This window comes from Pempheris klunzingeri, chromosome 4, assembly GCF_042242105.1.
Source record: "Pempheris klunzingeri isolate RE-2024b chromosome 4, fPemKlu1.hap1, whole genome shotgun sequence".
Lineage (NCBI taxonomy): Eukaryota > Metazoa > Chordata > Actinopteri > Acropomatiformes > Pempheridae > Pempheris > Pempheris klunzingeri.
Genome location: NC_092015.1, coordinates 2,361,815 through 2,379,745, shown reverse-complemented (window position 1 = coordinate 2,379,745; position 17,931 = coordinate 2,361,815). Strand labels below are relative to the sequence as shown.

The window sequence follows — 17,931 nt, the reverse complement described above, 5'->3', positions numbered from 1 at the left end:
TTTTTAACAATAAAATGAATACAAAATAAACTGCAAAACACACAAACCTTTAAATCTTTAGCCACGCGAGGTGTTTTCATGCTGATGTTCACCATGCTAGCATATTTTCTAATTGGCACCATCATGATCATCTTCTCTCCTTTTCTCTTTCCTTCGTCTCTTCAGTCAACAGCTGCCAGTAGCAGCTTTGTGTTTTCCGTGTTGACTGCTTGCGTGTTGCAGCCAATGTCACACAGTGGGACACACACACACACACACACACACACACACACACCTCATCAGAGTGGCTTCAATGCTTCAGAAACTCTCACCACTGAAATATTTATGTGTTCGTTTTACAGGTAAAAGGGGGGAAAGGATGGGACGCAGGATGAGATCAGAGGACACAGGAAGAGCATAAGGAGGAAATAATAAAATAGCAGGCAGGATGAATTAGAAGCAGAGAGACAGAAAGCTGTGGCCATGTAAACAGTATAAGAAAAGAAGAAGAATGATAGGAATTATTTAAAAAAACAAACTGTTTTGCTTATGGGCACAGTCAGCTCTGACTTATGGTTTCTAAAAGGACTAACAGGTTCAAAAAGTTTGGAACTTGTCCAGTAGATCATCTCAGCCGGCAGCTGAAAACAAGCTGCAGATGGGCCACGGTGACGGCAGTGTGATCTTTTTTTTGCGGTCGCACCCGATCAGTGTAGGTCCACTAAAAAGTGCTTTTTGACAGTGACAGGCTCAAATTATTATTCTGCCTCTGACAGTATTATAGAAAGCATTCCTACAGAGACAGACCTGTAAGAGCCTTTTTGTTTCAAGCACAAACTGTTATTTTCAAAAGCCACCAGACTCCATTGATAAAAACAGTAATTTTACTGTTGCTGGACATTGTGTTACACAAAACATTGCATTGTATCTGAAATAACCCTGTAAAAAAAACACCATAGTCACACAACAACCACTAAAAAAAGGGATGCTGATGTATAGCAAAACAAAAATCCTGTCAGAGGTAATTTTCCAGGCTGGAGCAATCTTAAGGAGAAGAAAGGGTTGGCTGAGCAGTAACGGAGGAGCTAGCCAATTTACTGTGTTTTTCTGCAAAGCGCGTTAACGGTGCCAGATTATCTCGAAGAGACAGCTCGTGAAGATAAGTGACAAGTGTTGCTCAGCCCATGAGGAAGAGGAGGAGAAGGGCTGGAATAACAACACACTTAGCTGCCTACAGATCAAAAGTTGCATTTTGTAGCTGTGAAGTCTTACATCACTGACACTGTAAACAACCTAAAGAGGACAGAGGGAGGAATCAGCAGAGAGTGCAAGAAGAGATGAAAGAGTGATGAAGCCATCGCCGACTGTAGACGAGTAGCAGCGGAGATCTGAATAAACCAAAGCAGAGCTCAGTGAAGTCTTTAAATCCATTGAAGTGCCACTCTTGACAGAACATACACATTTCCAGCACTTGTCCTGTCCTGTGCTACTTTGATGTGTTTGTGAAAAGAAGACTTTGTGTTGTGACGGAGCAGAGGGGCTGTGAAGCTCTGCGCTCAAATGTCGCTTCTTGACTGCTAAGCAAAGATGAGCTCAGGCAGCCAGAAGGGATGTAGTTCATCCCCGGCCAATAGATCCCCCTCCCCCCAACACACATACTCAGATCTGCATAGGGACGAGGAAACTGGGGTGGGTGGATGAGTAAAACATGACTTTTACACAGGAGACCATAAGTGATGCTTTCCAAACTAACACTTCTATTAACCCAAACTATTTTCTCCTCCTGAAGCAGAACCACGTGAGGTTTTGGAGCCTACGCTGAAACAAAATTGCAACTGTCACCTGAAATGTTCACCAACAAACATAGCAATCTATTTTGAAAGAGTTGGGAGGTTGTTTCTCAGCTAACCTTATTCCATAAAGTGTAATTGGATGTTACGTGTCGCTGCCAACTTCACCGTGGAATGACGATGGCGAACACATGCAGAGCAAAATGCCCTTAAAAAAACCTGTGCTATTTATATCAGGCTGTTTTAATCACTTTAAATGCCAAACGTTGATTTTTTTTGTCACCACTCAGGCACAAAAGTTTGGAAATAATGTCATCACAATTAAGTTGTTGACATTCACTTATAATACCTGAAGCTTTGACTGTCTAACTGCATGTTTAGCTCTTTTTAGCACTCGCTGCATGTCAATAATTAACTGAATGAAATACTACCATTATCAAAATAGGCCAAAACTATGACAAAAAAGCCTCATGAAGGTTATATGAAACTGGATCTTAACTGGTACGATGGAAGATATCAGATCAGATTCAGAAACTAATAACTCATAACCCCCTGAGTCTCCACAGAGTCAATTATCTTTGTAACTGCGTCTGAGGCCAATAATAATCAAATCATTTTAGTTCTTTTTAAATCCATGTGCTGAAACTTTGTGCTGGCACTACGTTGACAGGAACGGCAGGACTTCCGGCCCGGTTGCAGCTGCTAGATGAAGCCGTTTCGGGCAGATCTGTGGGTGCCACATTCAGACTTGATTAGCAAGTAAAGCTGGGAGCGCCGCCAGACAGCAGCCTGTGAAAAAGGAGCTGAAGTGACGGTCCGCTTGAAGACGCCTGTGAGATTTCTACATGAAAATCAGTCTAAAGGTGCTGAAATACTTCACCAATTTAACCCCGTGTATATTTATCATGGACACCCCCCTGTTGAATTGCAATCATTTTAAAATCATTATGAAAAGAAAGAAAGACACCAGCACCCACGTGGAGACGTACACGCTGCCAATGTGCTTGAAGCGATGTGTTGCACCAAGAAGAAATGAAAAGGGAATGTTTTCTAATGCTAAATGTGGAAAACACTAAATGTGTCATCTTCTAAAGGAGTTTTATTCACTCAATGACATGAATGACTGAATGAATGTGAACCTCGGAGTCAGGACAGAGCTCCTGTTCCTGCATTATTAGGAAGACCGAGCACAAGACGCAGACACGGGTGTCAGGAGGGGAACAGAGTGGGTTATTTGTGGCTGCTGCAGGGTCGGGGTGGAGCGGAGAGGTAAGCAGACTGGTAAAGGCTGAGGGCGAAGGAGCAGGGGTGGATGGCATGGAGTGCTGGAGGATTAGCAGGCAGGCACGCAGGCGGATGAGGGATGATCCTGAGGCACAAGGGAAAACGGGGACTGGCTGGGAAACAACACGAGGAATGATACAGTACAAAGGACAGGCCTGAAGCGTGACCACCACCGTGGCACCGTGGGGGAGGAAGAGCAGGGGGAGATATGCTGGAGAGGCAGGTGAGTTAGGCTGAAGGTGTGAAGGATCCAGGTGAGTGAGTGGCAGGGCAGGAACACACACACACACACACACACACACAGGACACAGAGGGAGAGGAAACAGAAACACGAGGGAGGCTCAGCCGTGGCCATGACAGCTCCTCTGTCTGCTGTGTTCACTTCAGTCACTGAGTAACAACAATGCACTGTAGTTTGTCACAGTGACAGTGGAGCAGAGAGCGAAACAGGAGCAGCTGATAGCAGCGGCGCTGGTCCAGAAACATTCAGTGCAGCACACTGTAAAAAAAAAACACACTGGTGCTTCATTTAAATCAGCACGAAGGTGTTTTATTTTGAAATGTTACTGGGGAGGCATTGATGATGTTATTTCCATGAAACATACCTCCGTTAGGACCAAAAACTTTTTTTAACCAATCCTGTCGACCTGAATCTTGATGGCCTTGCCAGCGTTGGGGCACTTCATCGCTCCCAAATTAATCAAATTCATGAAGCTTTTAATTTGCAGACATGTTGAATTGTCTCAGCAGGAAAAGCACAGGTGGGACTAATAACTTTAATAGCTGCTCTGTTCCAGCACATAATCACTGATATTAATTGCACTTATGTGTCGTGGGTTGAAGTGTCAGATATGCAACAAAGGGCCCTTCTATCTCGTGCAGTCTGGTGTTTTGGATTTAATTCAGTTTAATCCAAGGTTTGGACTTCTGGACCAACGAGCCGAGGCAGCGCACAGCGAGAAGAGACCATATTAAACTTTATGGAGTCATTTAGAGAAAAAGAAATCAGACGTTATTGCAAACACTAATGAACTCACCTGATGATCACATACCACAGTCTTCTCTCTGGCATTAACACGCCTTCTTCACACGACACAATAGGAAGAGCACTGGCGTAAATAAGGATCGTCTGGATTCCCTTCAGCTGCCTCAGTCTCAGAGTCCTGGTGTTGCACATCCTGGCACATGGTCATGAATTATAAGGAACACTTGAACAGAGCAGAGCCAAGAGCGACCTGATTACTGATAGATAACGAGTAGCTCCTGGATTATTCTGAAACACGATCTGGAGGTTATCTGACACGTACCAACACTACAGCCACAGCCCGTTTGGTTCTCTACCAATGGAAGACATTGATCACACCATCTGACGTGGCTCAAAATCGACATGGCACAGTTTGATGTAGATCTCCTCCAAGATTTTAGCGGACATCTCACACAGAGCGACATGTGGTGGACTTGCAAGATTGCTTTTATTGCGCAGGGGCCACTTTAAACAGGGACATGCTGAGGGGAAGTGAATGAAGGCTTGTTAAACCACTACTAAAATGCTCAATTGGTGTCTGACCTTTTCAACATCTACCAGACAAAAATGATTATATTTCAAAGTCAAAGGTGGGACTGACTGTATTAAGACTTGGAATTAGCAATGGCTTAACACTAAACTCTCTTGGCTAGTTTACGCTGATGGATTTGCAAACTTAGGTCATGAATATACTTTCATTCTGTTTAAAATGACACGGTTTAATGTCGTGTCTTGTACTTTGGTGCATGTTCTCTCTCCTGATGAAGAGAACCTCAGTTGTTTGGTGTGCCACTGATTATTATGGCTGCTGTTGTCAGCTGTCAGCAAAAACACAAGGCTGAATGTAAACATTGTGGTGTGTGTGAGCTCAGAGTTTAGCTGCCACTCTGCAGTGCGGAGCTGTCAAACTGTTTGCAGAGTTATATCAAAGCCAAACACTGGTTTCACTAATTATCCTCAATCAAAGAGGGAGGCTTCTAATGAGTGAACTCAGCTGTTGGAACAGAGACCGACAGACTGTTCCATGATAGCGGACCGGACAGAGTGGAAATGCAGCTGTTTTGACAGGTCTTGGTTGTTCCAGTTTCAGATTTGATTGCTTTCATAAACTTTAAAGGAAAACTCCATCATTTTTAACCCTGGGCCCTGTCTGTTTGGTTCAGTAGATCACCTCAGCTAGCAGTCAAAAACAGGCTGCAACGGCTGTAATGTAATCCTTTTGGGGCAAATATCAACGTACTTTCACTAAACCTGCTTGTTTTTCTGTTACATCACTCAGTTAAAAGCCGCCAATGACAAAAAAAAATGATTTCACCTCGCAGAACTCGCAGTTGTTGGTATAGTTGCTGTGACTTTTGTGTTTTAACACGTTCGGATCGGATCTAAACTCTTTAAAACATTCTGCAAGGTAAAATTACTGTTTTTGTCAATGGGGACTGGAGGCCTTGTACTGTATAACGGCTGTTTGTGGTTAAACCAAAAGGATCTTCCAGGTCTCTCTCTGTAGGGATCCTTTCCATGATGCTGTCACACACTTGGAATAACACTCTGAGCCTGTCAGTGGATCAAACAAGCACCTTTAGAGGACATATTTTGAGGGGCAAGGTTATCCCAAAGGATTACATTATAGTCACTGTAAGACATTTTCCTCCAAGTCCAATTTTTCAAACTCAAAGACTTTTTTATATTTTTTATTTTTTACAAGATGCATAAATGAATACATTTCCAACCCACTAAAAGTAGAATTAAGCTTTTCTTCCTCTTAAACATGAAAACGCACGAGCATGTATCTTCTCACACACACACGCACACACACACACACACACTCTCTCTCTTCCAGCCTCCTTTTCCTACATCTGCACATTAAAACAAAACAACCCAATTCACTGTTACTGGAGGCACATCTCCCTGTTTGCAGCGCCTCGGCTTTGGGAGGCGTCAGCAGCCACTAAGCCGCCGCTGTGAGGAGGGTTTCGTCAGCGAGGATGTGAGGAAGCGCCTTTTCAATGCAAAAACAAACACAAAAAATAAAAATGAAAAAGCATGTCTTGGAAGTGGCGCTCTTATCCGCCACCTCAGAAAGCTTAATCTCATTTCCACACTTGACTGTGTATGCAGCTAACTAGTCTGCACTGTTTCCTGTTGTTCTGCCTCTTCAGAAGTCAACCAGGGAGAAGTTTATGAAAAGGCAGAAGGGGAAGGGGTGCGGGGGGGGCAGAGAGAGACGAGAGGAGTTTACATCTGCACCGTGCAACTTTTCTAATAACAAACAGGATATTTTTATTTTCTATTTTCCCTCAGTGTCTACAGACCTAAATTCCTGTGGTGTGGATGTTTTGGGGGGAACACTATTTGCTGATGACTTGGCATGTGTGGGTAGATGATAAGAGTCCAGAGGGACCTCTTTGACATGCAAGGTGAGAGTCATGTGACTAACTAGGTCACATGTTACGCTAATGCCATGTGCCACACGTGTTCCACGTGAAGCTGTGAAGTTCACCACCTCCCAATGTGAAGTCTTGAACATCTACTGACCATAAAAAGGCAGTGCTGCTGATCTCAGCACCCTCTTTGTGAGAGGGGTGACGGAGGAGGAGCAGACTGAAGGCACAAAGACAATAGACATAATCAAAGGAGATACGCTGAAAAGGTGAAAATGAGACGATGAAGTGAAACATATGTGTTTGTATGTGTATATATGTGTGTTTCTATTCCACAAAACTAGTGAGACAACTTGCAATCCGAGGTGTGTGTGAGTGTGTAGGTGATGATGATATGGTTCAGCAAAAAATAATAAAAGTTTTCAAAAAGCTGAATAACAATTATGGAATTACAGAGGTTCTAGGCCTAACTTGGACCTTTCTGTATGTGCTGCATCCTTTTTAAGAGCAAACTATCAACATGCAGCATGCAGACCTGCAGCAGGACTTGGCGGCAGCAGGCACTGAGGTCTCAGTTCCTACAGTGAGGTGCAGAATAAACTCTAAGACGTTCACCACTACTGACCCAAAAGCACAAGACAAGTCGGCTCCAGTATTCTCCAAACCATATGAATGAGCCACTGAAGTTTGGGGATTCTGTTCTGTGGAGCCATGAAACAAAACTAACTTTTTGGGTCCGTGGATCAGCGGCATGTCTGGAGGAGGAAGGATGAGGCGGACGCTGAAAAGAACGCACAGTGAAGCATGGTGGTGACTCGGTGATGCTCTGGGGCTGCTTTGCCTCTTCTGACACTGGAAACCTGCAGCGTTTGGAGGGAAAGATGGATTCAATCAAGAATCAGGAAACCCAAGGAGAAGACGATGCTTGGGCTTCATTGGACCTTCTAACGAGACAATGATCCCAAACATTCCTCAAAGTCCACCAGAAATAAGTTTCTGTCAGAAATCCAGTTCAGTGTGATATGTTATTGCTGTAACCAAAGCAACCTAGAAACAGGAAGCAGGAAACAGGAAACAGGAAACAGGAAGCAGGAAATAAGTTCACCATGTGGTGAATGGATGTCATTGTGATGGGACATTGATCATGAGCAGTTGTCAGCTACTCAGTTTAGTTATGTTGTTCTTCATTTTCCCTCTGTGCTAAAGCAACGTCTGTGAGTACTGTTCATCTAATGACATGAGTTATTTTGTGTTTGCATGATTATGAGTGTGGCTGGATGCTAATTGCGTTGCTAAGTTAGTGAATTGCTGGTTGTCTTTTTGACCATGTTAGCCGAGCCTTTATTATATTAGCTCCGTGGCTAAGCTAGTTACGATCTGCTTAATGCCTGGATGCTGTTGTGATATGTGCATTTGATCAACAATGCTGTTTATTAATACAGATATTTCTTTTACTGCAGTTTCAAAAGATTCCAAGTAAACTTTCTGGAATTTCATCATCATATGTATCCTGAAGTTTTGAAACTGATTGGAAACAGTCCATGACAGCTTAGCTTCAGAAAAAGTCCTGGAAGATACAAGAGTGGCCGTCACAGTCGCTGGACTTGAATCCCACAGAACGTCTCTGGTGGGATGTGGTTGCAGAACACAAACCCAAGAATCTGGCAGGAACGAACCTGGTGTCTGACATGTGCATCATGTTTGCAGCAGGTCAGTACAACAAAAACTTGCTCTACTAAATAGTAAAGAAGTTTGTTAAGAAGGAGGTGAATATTTTTGAGCCTGAAGAAGTCATGAAAGTTTGTACAGTTTGCCAGTACACAGAATATGTAATGGGGTTTGAATGATTTTGAGTTAAACTGTGTTTGTTTCACAACAACAGAATAACACAGCAATGAACCAAAGCCCTTAAAGAAGATCTTTCTTTTTTAAGATATCTACTTCCAAGATGTGTTTGACCGGTGGGTGAATGGATTCATGCTCCAACCCAACAGAAACACGTCTTTCCAGAAAGCATGTCCCTGAACATACCTTGCGTGGAGCAGTTTTCACTGTTTTCTCCGTGCAGTAAGAAACATTTATGTTAGCGTGGGAAGTGTAGAGTGAAATAGCATTATACCTTATAAAAGTTGCAGCAGTTTTTTTTATCTTAAAGTGCTTCTTGGTGTTTTATTCCCATGTGGTGCAAGTATCCTGACTTGACTGCGTCATGCCGTCACCTCAGCTAAAAGTACAGGGGACACGGGAGCAAACAGAGCTGGCAATGATGACATAATGGTGATACAGTATTTCTTTACTGTGAATAGCCCCAAAAGAATCAGAATATCCACAGATTAAGGAATCAACCTGCAGACTTTAGGCCGGTCTCTACCTCATCTTCTTTTTCTCTTCCTTGCACTGATGGGTGCTGAATCTGAGGGTAAGACTGACAAGATTAGCATTTAACAGCTGAAACATGGCATGTTGGATGTAACACGTAAGTGGCAATTATCCCTTATGTCTGTTTTAAGATGTCCTCTCATGTTATTGATCCTATATCTCCTAAACGTACTCTGTCACCACATATCCATGTAATATTCTACATCCATCAGTGTTCTAGTTGTTTAGTAATCAATGTGAACTGACTCTGGCTGCAGATATAACTCTAAGTGTGATGGAGGGTGGGTGGGGTGGGGGGGACGGCATCAACAGCAACTTATAAAATAAACATTACTCAGATCTCCAGCTGCAATGGGATATTTAAAGCTCATTTCTCCCTGGCAATGATAATAAACACTAAAAGCTTAATTAGAGAAAATACTAAATGTTAATGTTTATCGATGGTGAGAGTACAAAGTAATGGGCCTCTGTCTCTACAGCTAGTTAGGAAATAAATAGTCTTGTGATAATTATATAGGAAATATTTATAGTCACATGGTCCATGAAAGTGTGCCGTTTAAAGCAGAAACACACACAAACGTACAATTGCAGTGAAGGTCGTTACTATGATGTGATGCGGTGAATTAAAGGTGCGTTCATCTTTGGTTAGCTAACACGTTTGGCTTCTCAGCAGCAAATACCAGCTGGTGAAGAAAGAGGAATATCCAGCTGAAACGACCACTGATGAATTTCAATGCTTCTCTGTGTTTGCTGAATATTCAGTTGTAGTTGTAGAGGAGGTAACATATCAAACCTGTGTGTCTGTCTGCTTCCCCTGCCCTCTAGAGGCCATGGGACCTTAATCAGTGCAGTTTTAGCTGCTTATTTTACACTAGATGGAATTTGGAGCTGCTTTCTTGCCATATGCGTCCATATAAACCAAACCAGTCCGGTCAGTGTAACTGTACCAACCATCAGACCTCCTGTCTGCAGTACCTGTTCAAGATGGCTGTATATTTTATTATTTATTTTCCTTTTTCTTCTTCTTCTTTTCCTTTCCTATTTGTTTATATTCTTATTCAATAGTATCCTTCTCTTCTCCAATATGTATTTATAGACTTTGACATAATTTACCCATACAGTACAGAAGACACACCAGTTGTACGCTGCATGTTATGATTTGTTCATTTAAAAAAATCCCATTCTTCTATTTAACGGGAACATTTAGCGATCACTTTCCAGCGTGTGGACTGACTGCACCCAGAGCTCATTTTCCAGACAAAGTTCGTCCGATGTCGTGCTGCCAGACCCAAGGTTGAACTACAGATTGTGCTACAACAATGTTTGCGTGTTCGCCATAATCAGACACTGGGGAGCCAGAATACGATAGCGGTGCAGTGCATGCTGGTTGTTGTAGATTTGCTAACTTTTGAGCAAAATGTGATACCACAGCCATTTCTCTCTGTTTTCTCTGGTCATGTTGCAAAAGTTTCAAAAATATGGAACTGATGGCTCAGTTTTATGAAAAGAGAGACATCTCCATTGGTGAAACACTTCTTTTTTAAGTTTTTTTCTCTAGAAAATAGCCAAGACCAAACACAAATGCTATATATTACGCAATTAAGTTTGTAAAATCCATTGCACCTCTCTCTTTAACACGTTTTTCTGTCTCAGCAGCCGTTGATTATGCAAATGTAAATGAGCTTCTTGAAGCACAACCAACTGTTACACTCGCTGTAAGTTGCTTGGAATAGCAGCGCCTGCTAAAATCCTAAAAACGTAGAGAACAGTTCTAAAAGTCCTTTGTTCTCCTGAGCAACACAGCAGCTTATCTGTGCTCACTGGAAGCCACAGTGACTTCTGAGATAAACGTTAGTCACAGCCACTGCTACATGAAAACATATACTGGCCTACACACAATAAGTGATGAATGCACCTTCCCTCTGGGCATGACGACGTCGTCCTCTTTAAAAGTGTGGAAGAACACCAGGGGGTGCACACACACAAACAAAACACATCCAAATGTGTCCACTTTTCGTCTCAGTTCCTCACAACTTCTTCTTTACACCCCGTAACATATTATTGAAACTGTTTTCACCTTTTATTAGCCAGTGGCAGGTCTGTTTCATAATTTATTCCTCCAGGTTGGGATTTAACTCACAGGTTCACAAATCCCAACAAACCAGCCCTGCATTTCAAAGAGTCAAAAGCCAACTCTGTAACCACAACCAAGGATGATATGCTCTGGGAGCCGAGTTTGGCTTCCAGCTCTCCTCTGAGGAGCTGCGGCACGGCGCGGCGCTTCACGTTAAACTGCCATCTTCAGATGCCTCCCCTCTCAACCCCCGGATCAAACGCATTCAAACCTGGGAGATAAAGTGAAGCGATGTCACTTTAACACAGCATGAGGCCGAAGCCTCAACTGTGCTCATTCAAACACAGCAGATCTGGCACAGAAAGGGGAAGGTCGCTCCTTTAATGATCACACAAATCCGAATTGAATGATTGGGTAGATTGTGTGCTGGTGCGTGCTGCAGATGATAATAGAAGAGGAGATTTTAGATATTTTTCTAATGATGATTTTCCTTCAACTGTCTCTGCATCAGAAATGTAGGCTGCCTTTCATCTCTTATTTAGCCCCTTTTGGACATGTGATATTGATCTGAGAGTTTGTCTCAAGTATCAAGCGCCTTCAAGCTTGAGAGGTGACTAAAACGTTTCTGGTTGGCTTCTTAATGATGAACAGCAGCCTGGGATCAGCTGGAGTATGAAGCGGTTACAATGGCTTCCAATTGTGACCCACTTTCATGGTGGGAAATGGAGAAAAGGCTTCTCAGAGTACTCCTCCAGTAGCCCGTTACTCCCCAACTCCACCGATCACTAGGGACCAACGTGTGCCCCTGAATCTAACGTCATTTTAACGTCACTGAAGTGTGCTGTTCATATTTCAAAGTAAGTACTTTTAATGGACTTAAAGCAGCCTCGATAGCAGCGTCTATCTTGTCATTAGCTGTCTCAGTTTTGTTATCAGTCCTCCTTGGTTCCTGTATGACAGCAGCGATAGTATAGGTGGAACAGAGTCGGTGGAGTCAAAGGTCTGGACCCAGGAAACTTGTGCCAATACTTAATCAGTATTTTCCAGTGTCTTTGTCTCAGTTGTCTTTGTGATTGACTGCAAACACCCTCTGACATGATGACAAATGTTGAGGCAGTGAGGCTCCACTCTTTGACCTTCATGCTAAAATCAACACGCTTACATGCTCACAATGGAAATGGTAACATGCTGATATTGTGTTTATCTTACCTCAGTGCGTCGTCACAGTACTACTGCTAAGGTAAAGTCAGGAATTGACCATGATTATTGTAATTCATCCTGAGTGGAACACAAACATCTGAACCATGTTTCACAGCAAGCGGTCTAATAGTTGTTTCACTCAAAACCCACAAATGCCGACCTTCAGTCAAAGTTTGTGCCAATCCATCGAGTAGACGTTAACATATCTCATAGAGGATTCATCATCTGGAAACCATGAATGTCCCACACAGGTGTGACGTCTGGACACACCTGGAGCTGAATGAAGCCACGTCTGTACTAATCCTGACGTCTACATATAAAATACTACCGAAAGAGTGTGTCTGTATATAGTCTATATACAAATAGTAAAGTCTTTAATTAAACTCCATTTTGGTTTATCAGGAACGTTTGACTGTCACAGCAAGAAGACAAGAAGACAAAGGGACAAACTAAAAATAGAAAGTGTTCAACAATAACAAACACAATTAAAAAAAATAATGAAGCAGCCTCCTGTTTAATCTGAGCCTGGTTTTAGATCCTGCTGACATGACTAATAGCTCCATTTAACACCTAAATACAACTTGCGTGGGAGGAAATGTGACAAGGGGAAATACATGAATCATAACGCTAAACACTGGAGATAAACAGAAACTGAATTAATGAAGTCTGCTGTGACACACTGCACTGGCAAGGTGTCAAATTAAGAGAGTAAGGAACTAAAATGTCAACATTAATTTGTTCCTGGAAGAAGCGGGTTTTCTTTTTTTTTTACTGTTTGTAATATTCAGACGCATAAGTGCATCCATGCCACCTTTTAGTGAACCGCTGGCTTTCACTCAAGCGTACAGAAGACCTGAGTCATTCTTTACAGTATTAATGAGGATCAGGTTTGCTGTGCAGCAGTAAGGGCTTCATTGTTCTGTGTGCAGTGCTGTGGTTTGTCCGCTGGGGTCAGCTGGCAGTGAGGCTGACCAAACGCACTGGATCCATCCGTCTTCCAGTGATTCAGCTGCACAGTGAAGTCACTTCAGCAAAGCTTTTTTTCTTTCTTAATTTTTCTTTTGTGAAAAGGCAGGAAGGCTGCTGCTGTTCCTGCTTCTGTAAAAAGTCTCTGTGATGTCTGAACAACTGACAGCCACTCCTGTGTGTGTGTGTGTGTGTGTGTGTGTGTGTGTGTGTGTGTGTGTGTGTGTGTGTGTGTGACAGAGAGAGAGGAAAAAGAAAGAGGAGATAGAAAGGGAGGCTATCAAGGGAAAGGCAGCCAGCTGTTTCAGCTCAGCAGCTTCAACACAACTCAATCACTGAAGTGGGTTAGTGGTGTGTGTGTTTGTGTGTGTGTGTGTTTGTGTGTGTGTGTTAATGGGCAACAGACAGAGAAAGAGAAGAGAGACAGAAGGATGGTAGTGAGGAAGGGAACTTGTATCTAAAGTCATCTTTGAGTGCAGCAGATTGTTTTTATTTTCTGTTTTTCTGCTCAGCCATCTGTGAGTGTGCAGTGATCCACTGAGGAGTTACTCAAGGCTGACACGTATCCTCTGCACTGCTTCTGCTCATGTATTAGGCCCCTCAACAATTAACCATTCTAGATGTTGAACTGGGCAAATCCCAGTAAGAAAACTCGCCCACCTCAGCCTCAGACAGAGTTTCTCCTTTTTCTTGTTGGGCTTGGAAAGATGGAACGCTTTAAACTCCAGTTAAACAGAGTAGAGTAATAATCTTTAACTACAGACACATTTATGCTCTATATTGTCTAATATGTATGGCTTTAACTCCAACAGGACACAACACTTCACCTCATTGGTTCCTTCTGTCAGTGATCTTTGAAAATCAAAGTCACAAATATGCAAATGTATTTTTTCAATAACTTTCTAAAACAGAGGGACACAAATGTTGCTTAATTACGTGTAAAACGTGGATTTGTTGGGGACTAGTTCCAGTGGTGGATTAATCCACGTTTGGTGCTCAAAATCAAAATAAAATACAGTGTGTGTGTGTGTTGATGGGGTTAAAGGAACATGTGCAACAGTGAAGCTCACTGATGTGCTTTTAATAGTTTAATTGAATGTATCAGCATTGATACGCACACAATACTTGTTAGTAGATAATCTTATAGCTAGGTGACTTAATCCACAGTGTTCAGATTTACATTCAAGAGTTAGTTCAACTTTATTTGTCCAGGAAGTTTCATTGAGATCGGTTTGTTCTTGAGCTACTTGTCTCTCTTCCTGCATAAATAATCATCCCAGGACTAAAACAACCACAAATATCATCAAAGCCCCTGTGTGTGTATAACTTGAACATGTCTGGCTGTGCTAACTCTGGTTGTATCATCAGAAAGACACACCGGCAGACTGACTTGCTGAATCCTGATGAGCTTGGTTTCCTCATCGAGCCACCAGCGGTTCAAACATTGCAGACTTCAGTTCATGACCAGAACAGGACGAGGGAGAATAACACACCGTGCCGGCATGCTAAACACCAGCGTTAATGTAACAGGGAGGAAATAATGACACAAACTGGCCATCAAGCAGAGCAGGGGGTAAAACAGGCCTGTTAGAGGGGGGCAGGAGGACTGACATGGAGAGGAGAGGAGCAGGAAGAGGTTAAGCGGAGGGTAAATTAAACACATGACGCTCCAGCTGTTCAATTCACAGCGGTGCTTCTGTCTCTTTGTGCTCTCCTTCGCTCTGCCCTTCCTCTGCTGCTCACATTAGCCTTTGCTGTTCAGTCTCTGTCTGTCTGACTTCCTCTGCTTAGTGTTACACAGGCCAGTTGACTCAGTTGATCAGTCAAGTGATGAGTTGGGAGGTGGGTGATTGATTTATAGTCAATTAGGAGCAACAGAAGCTGCTGGCTCAGTCACAAATAAGGTTTTAAAGCCAAAGTTAAACCTGCAGTGCTGTTTGTTTGTCTCCGTCTCCGTCTTGTTTGGCTGTAATCCTCTGAACACCAAGTTTCTTTTCTATGTTGGGCATAACAACCTTTTCTTGGATGCGTCTCAAGTTAGGAGATCTAAGGTTTTTCTGCCATAGTTGCTGTTGGCCCCCCCGTTGAAAAGCAGCCACTGCCAGTTGGCGTGAAACACATTAGTGCAGTTTGAGAATGTCACAACGGAAGAGATTCAAAAACAATGTTACTGTGAAATACAGACCGATTCACCTGGTGGTGCTAACAGTGACAGACGCTCATTCATTTGTACAAGTCCCATCATGCAACTTACAGACAACTAAAGTCTTGACCCCCTGAGACAAACTGTGCCACACCACATATCATATGCCTGCAGGCCACCGTAGTTTCTCCTGAGGGAGGGTTGAACTGAGGGTTACTAAATACTACACACTGCACCTTTAACTCAAAGGGGAGGTGACTTTTCTTAGTGACTTTTGATATCAAAGTAAAAACAGATTTCTACAACGTGATCTTAATTCACTGCAAATATAAAATACAAACGACATAATTGCTCCCTCCGAGTGGGTTTTAGTAGATGTGCCTTTGGCAGTCTGTGTCGATGTGTTTCTCTATCAGCCTTCCACATCTGGACATTTTAATTGTTGGAAAATAAATCTAGAGTCTAATCTGGTTAATCAAGTTAAGACACAACAGCTTTGGGAATAATCTTTTCTTCTAATCAGATATCAGTCAGTCATTCTCAAACATGTGCATACATATCCTGTTCTGTACACACACACACTCACACACACACACACAGCGTCTTTGAACTACAGGGGAGTTGTGAAGGGTAGAAACTTGAAAGCACTCCTCTAAGATGGACAGCTGGCTGGAAGGACAAAGCAACCTTTTAGTTCAGGAGCCTCAAGACAATTTGAGCCAAACAAATCATATTAAGACTTCACAGCTGCGTCCAAAAGGGCTGAAAGGAAACGTATGAAAAACACCCTGCATGGTGTCACCGGCCATGTGCAGAAGAGTGACCCCACAATGTTTCAGGACATCCCTAAACTCAACAGGCTGCACACACACACACACACACACACAAATAGTGAGCTTGTGACCACACTCCATATAAGGCAGCAACAGCAGAGTCGTAGAAGGTCTTAATGAGCCCCCCTGCACTCCAAAAGACCGGTTTACTGTTCAGGTGAACACCAGGTGTGTTATAAGATGTCACCATCTCCATGTCTGTTGTCCCTGGATGCTCCCCGGTGGTGGAGGTGGTTCTTCTGGCACCAGTCCTGCGTGGGGGTCCAGACTCCAGGTGTAAAAACCTCCAGTGTTAGGCTATTTGGGTGGAAATCCTGAAGCATTTAGGTTTTCTATGGTTTGTTTGTCTGAATCCTGGTCTGTTAGATAATAATCGACTATATCCAGCGCACCACAGAGTGGTTTAACTTTTTATATTTTTGACCTTTAACGGTTCCACAGCTAGGTGCTGGATGAGAGTCACGGTTCACTGCTAAATCATCCAGCTAAGAGATGTTCTTCTGAGGCTCTGTGGCGCAATGGACAGCGTGTTGGACTTCTAGATAAACACAGGAGAAGTGATTCAAAGGTTGTGGGTTCGAGTCCCACCAGAGTCGATGTTATAGACCCTGATTGTTGGAGACCGCAGGAGAGGTTGATGTTCAGAGGTGAGGAAAGGAGGCAGTAATGTCTAAAATAATCAGGCTTATGTCTTTCAAAGATATTTTAGTTACACAGTTTTTAACTTTTGTGTCCTGTTTGTCTGTCTCTGGAAATTGAGACTCCTTGAGTAAAATCATCCAGCTGAGGATTGAATATGACTGAGGTGCTCTTCAGAGGCTCTGTGGCGCAATGGACAGCGCGTTGGACTTCTAGATAAACACAGGGGAAGTGATTCAAAGGTTGTGGGTTCGAGTCCCACCAGAGTCGATGTTTAGATGTTTACAGGTGCAGTATGAGCCTAATGACGTACTTTCATGTCCAGGAAGTCGACCTTTCTTGGCTTCATGTGTCACTGAGCAACTTTAATAACGATGAACCAATCCAGTTCTCCTTGTAAATCCTTGTTTGAAGGTTCAGCATGAACAAAACGGTTATTTTCTACGACATAGACGGAGTTACTGGTGACGTCGACGCAAACAGTCACAGTTTTCATGTGTGTTTGATATATATGAGCAGCCTGCTCTCACCAAAGAAGCATTTTTAAGGACATTTTAAGTTTTTCATACGTTATTTCAAACAGAATTAATGTAAAGCAGTGTCTCCCAGTATCCCAGCGTTTAAAACAGGCAGAGGACCGACGTCTGAGAGTACAGAGTACATGGGGAAGTCTTAAGGTCAGAATCAGCTGGTCGAATATCTGATAACACGAATATCTGATTTTGATTCATTCATTTTGTTACTCACAGGCTGGTTTGTGGGGAAATAATGACGAGTACAAAATTCAAAATATTTAATTTCCGCAAACTCGAATCATGTTGCTCCCACACACACACACACACACACACACACACACACACACACACACACACACACACACACACACACACACACACACACACACACACACACAGTGAAAGAGTAATACTGATTGATAGAAAGAAAATCATGATTGAAGTTTTGTGGCAGAATCAACCAGAAACTGGTCACATTTTTTATTCTATGTCATCAGGTATCAGCTGTACTTGATGACAGAAACAAACTTTTTAACAAACTTTTCCAACATCACACATCTGAAGGTCCCGTTGGGAAAAGAGTGTTTTAGAATTATCTTATAGAAACTTTTCATAAAGTCAATAAATAAGTATTTGTGAAACAAAATGGACAGGCTGCTCCAACGCCTGTTTATCACATTATTCCATATTCATTATTTTAATGGTGAGAAAAATGCCACTTCAA

At 42.7% G+C, this 17,931-nt stretch overlaps 2 non-coding genes across 2 annotated transcripts; both read left to right on the top strand.

Moving 5' to 3' along the window:
- Window positions 1–16,557: 16,557 nt before the first annotated feature.
- trnar-ucu (transfer RNA arginine (anticodon UCU)) lies at window positions 16,558–16,649 on the top strand. Its single transcript is given in 2 exon segments — window positions 16,558–16,594; window positions 16,614–16,649. It is a non-coding gene; the product is annotated as a tRNA-Arg (tRNA).
- A 221-nt stretch (window positions 16,650–16,870) lies between these two features.
- trnar-ucu (transfer RNA arginine (anticodon UCU)) lies at window positions 16,871–16,962 on the top strand. The gene is given in 2 exon segments: window positions 16,871–16,907; window positions 16,927–16,962. It is a non-coding gene; the product is annotated as a tRNA-Arg (tRNA).
- Window positions 16,963–17,931: the final 969 nt, after the last annotated feature.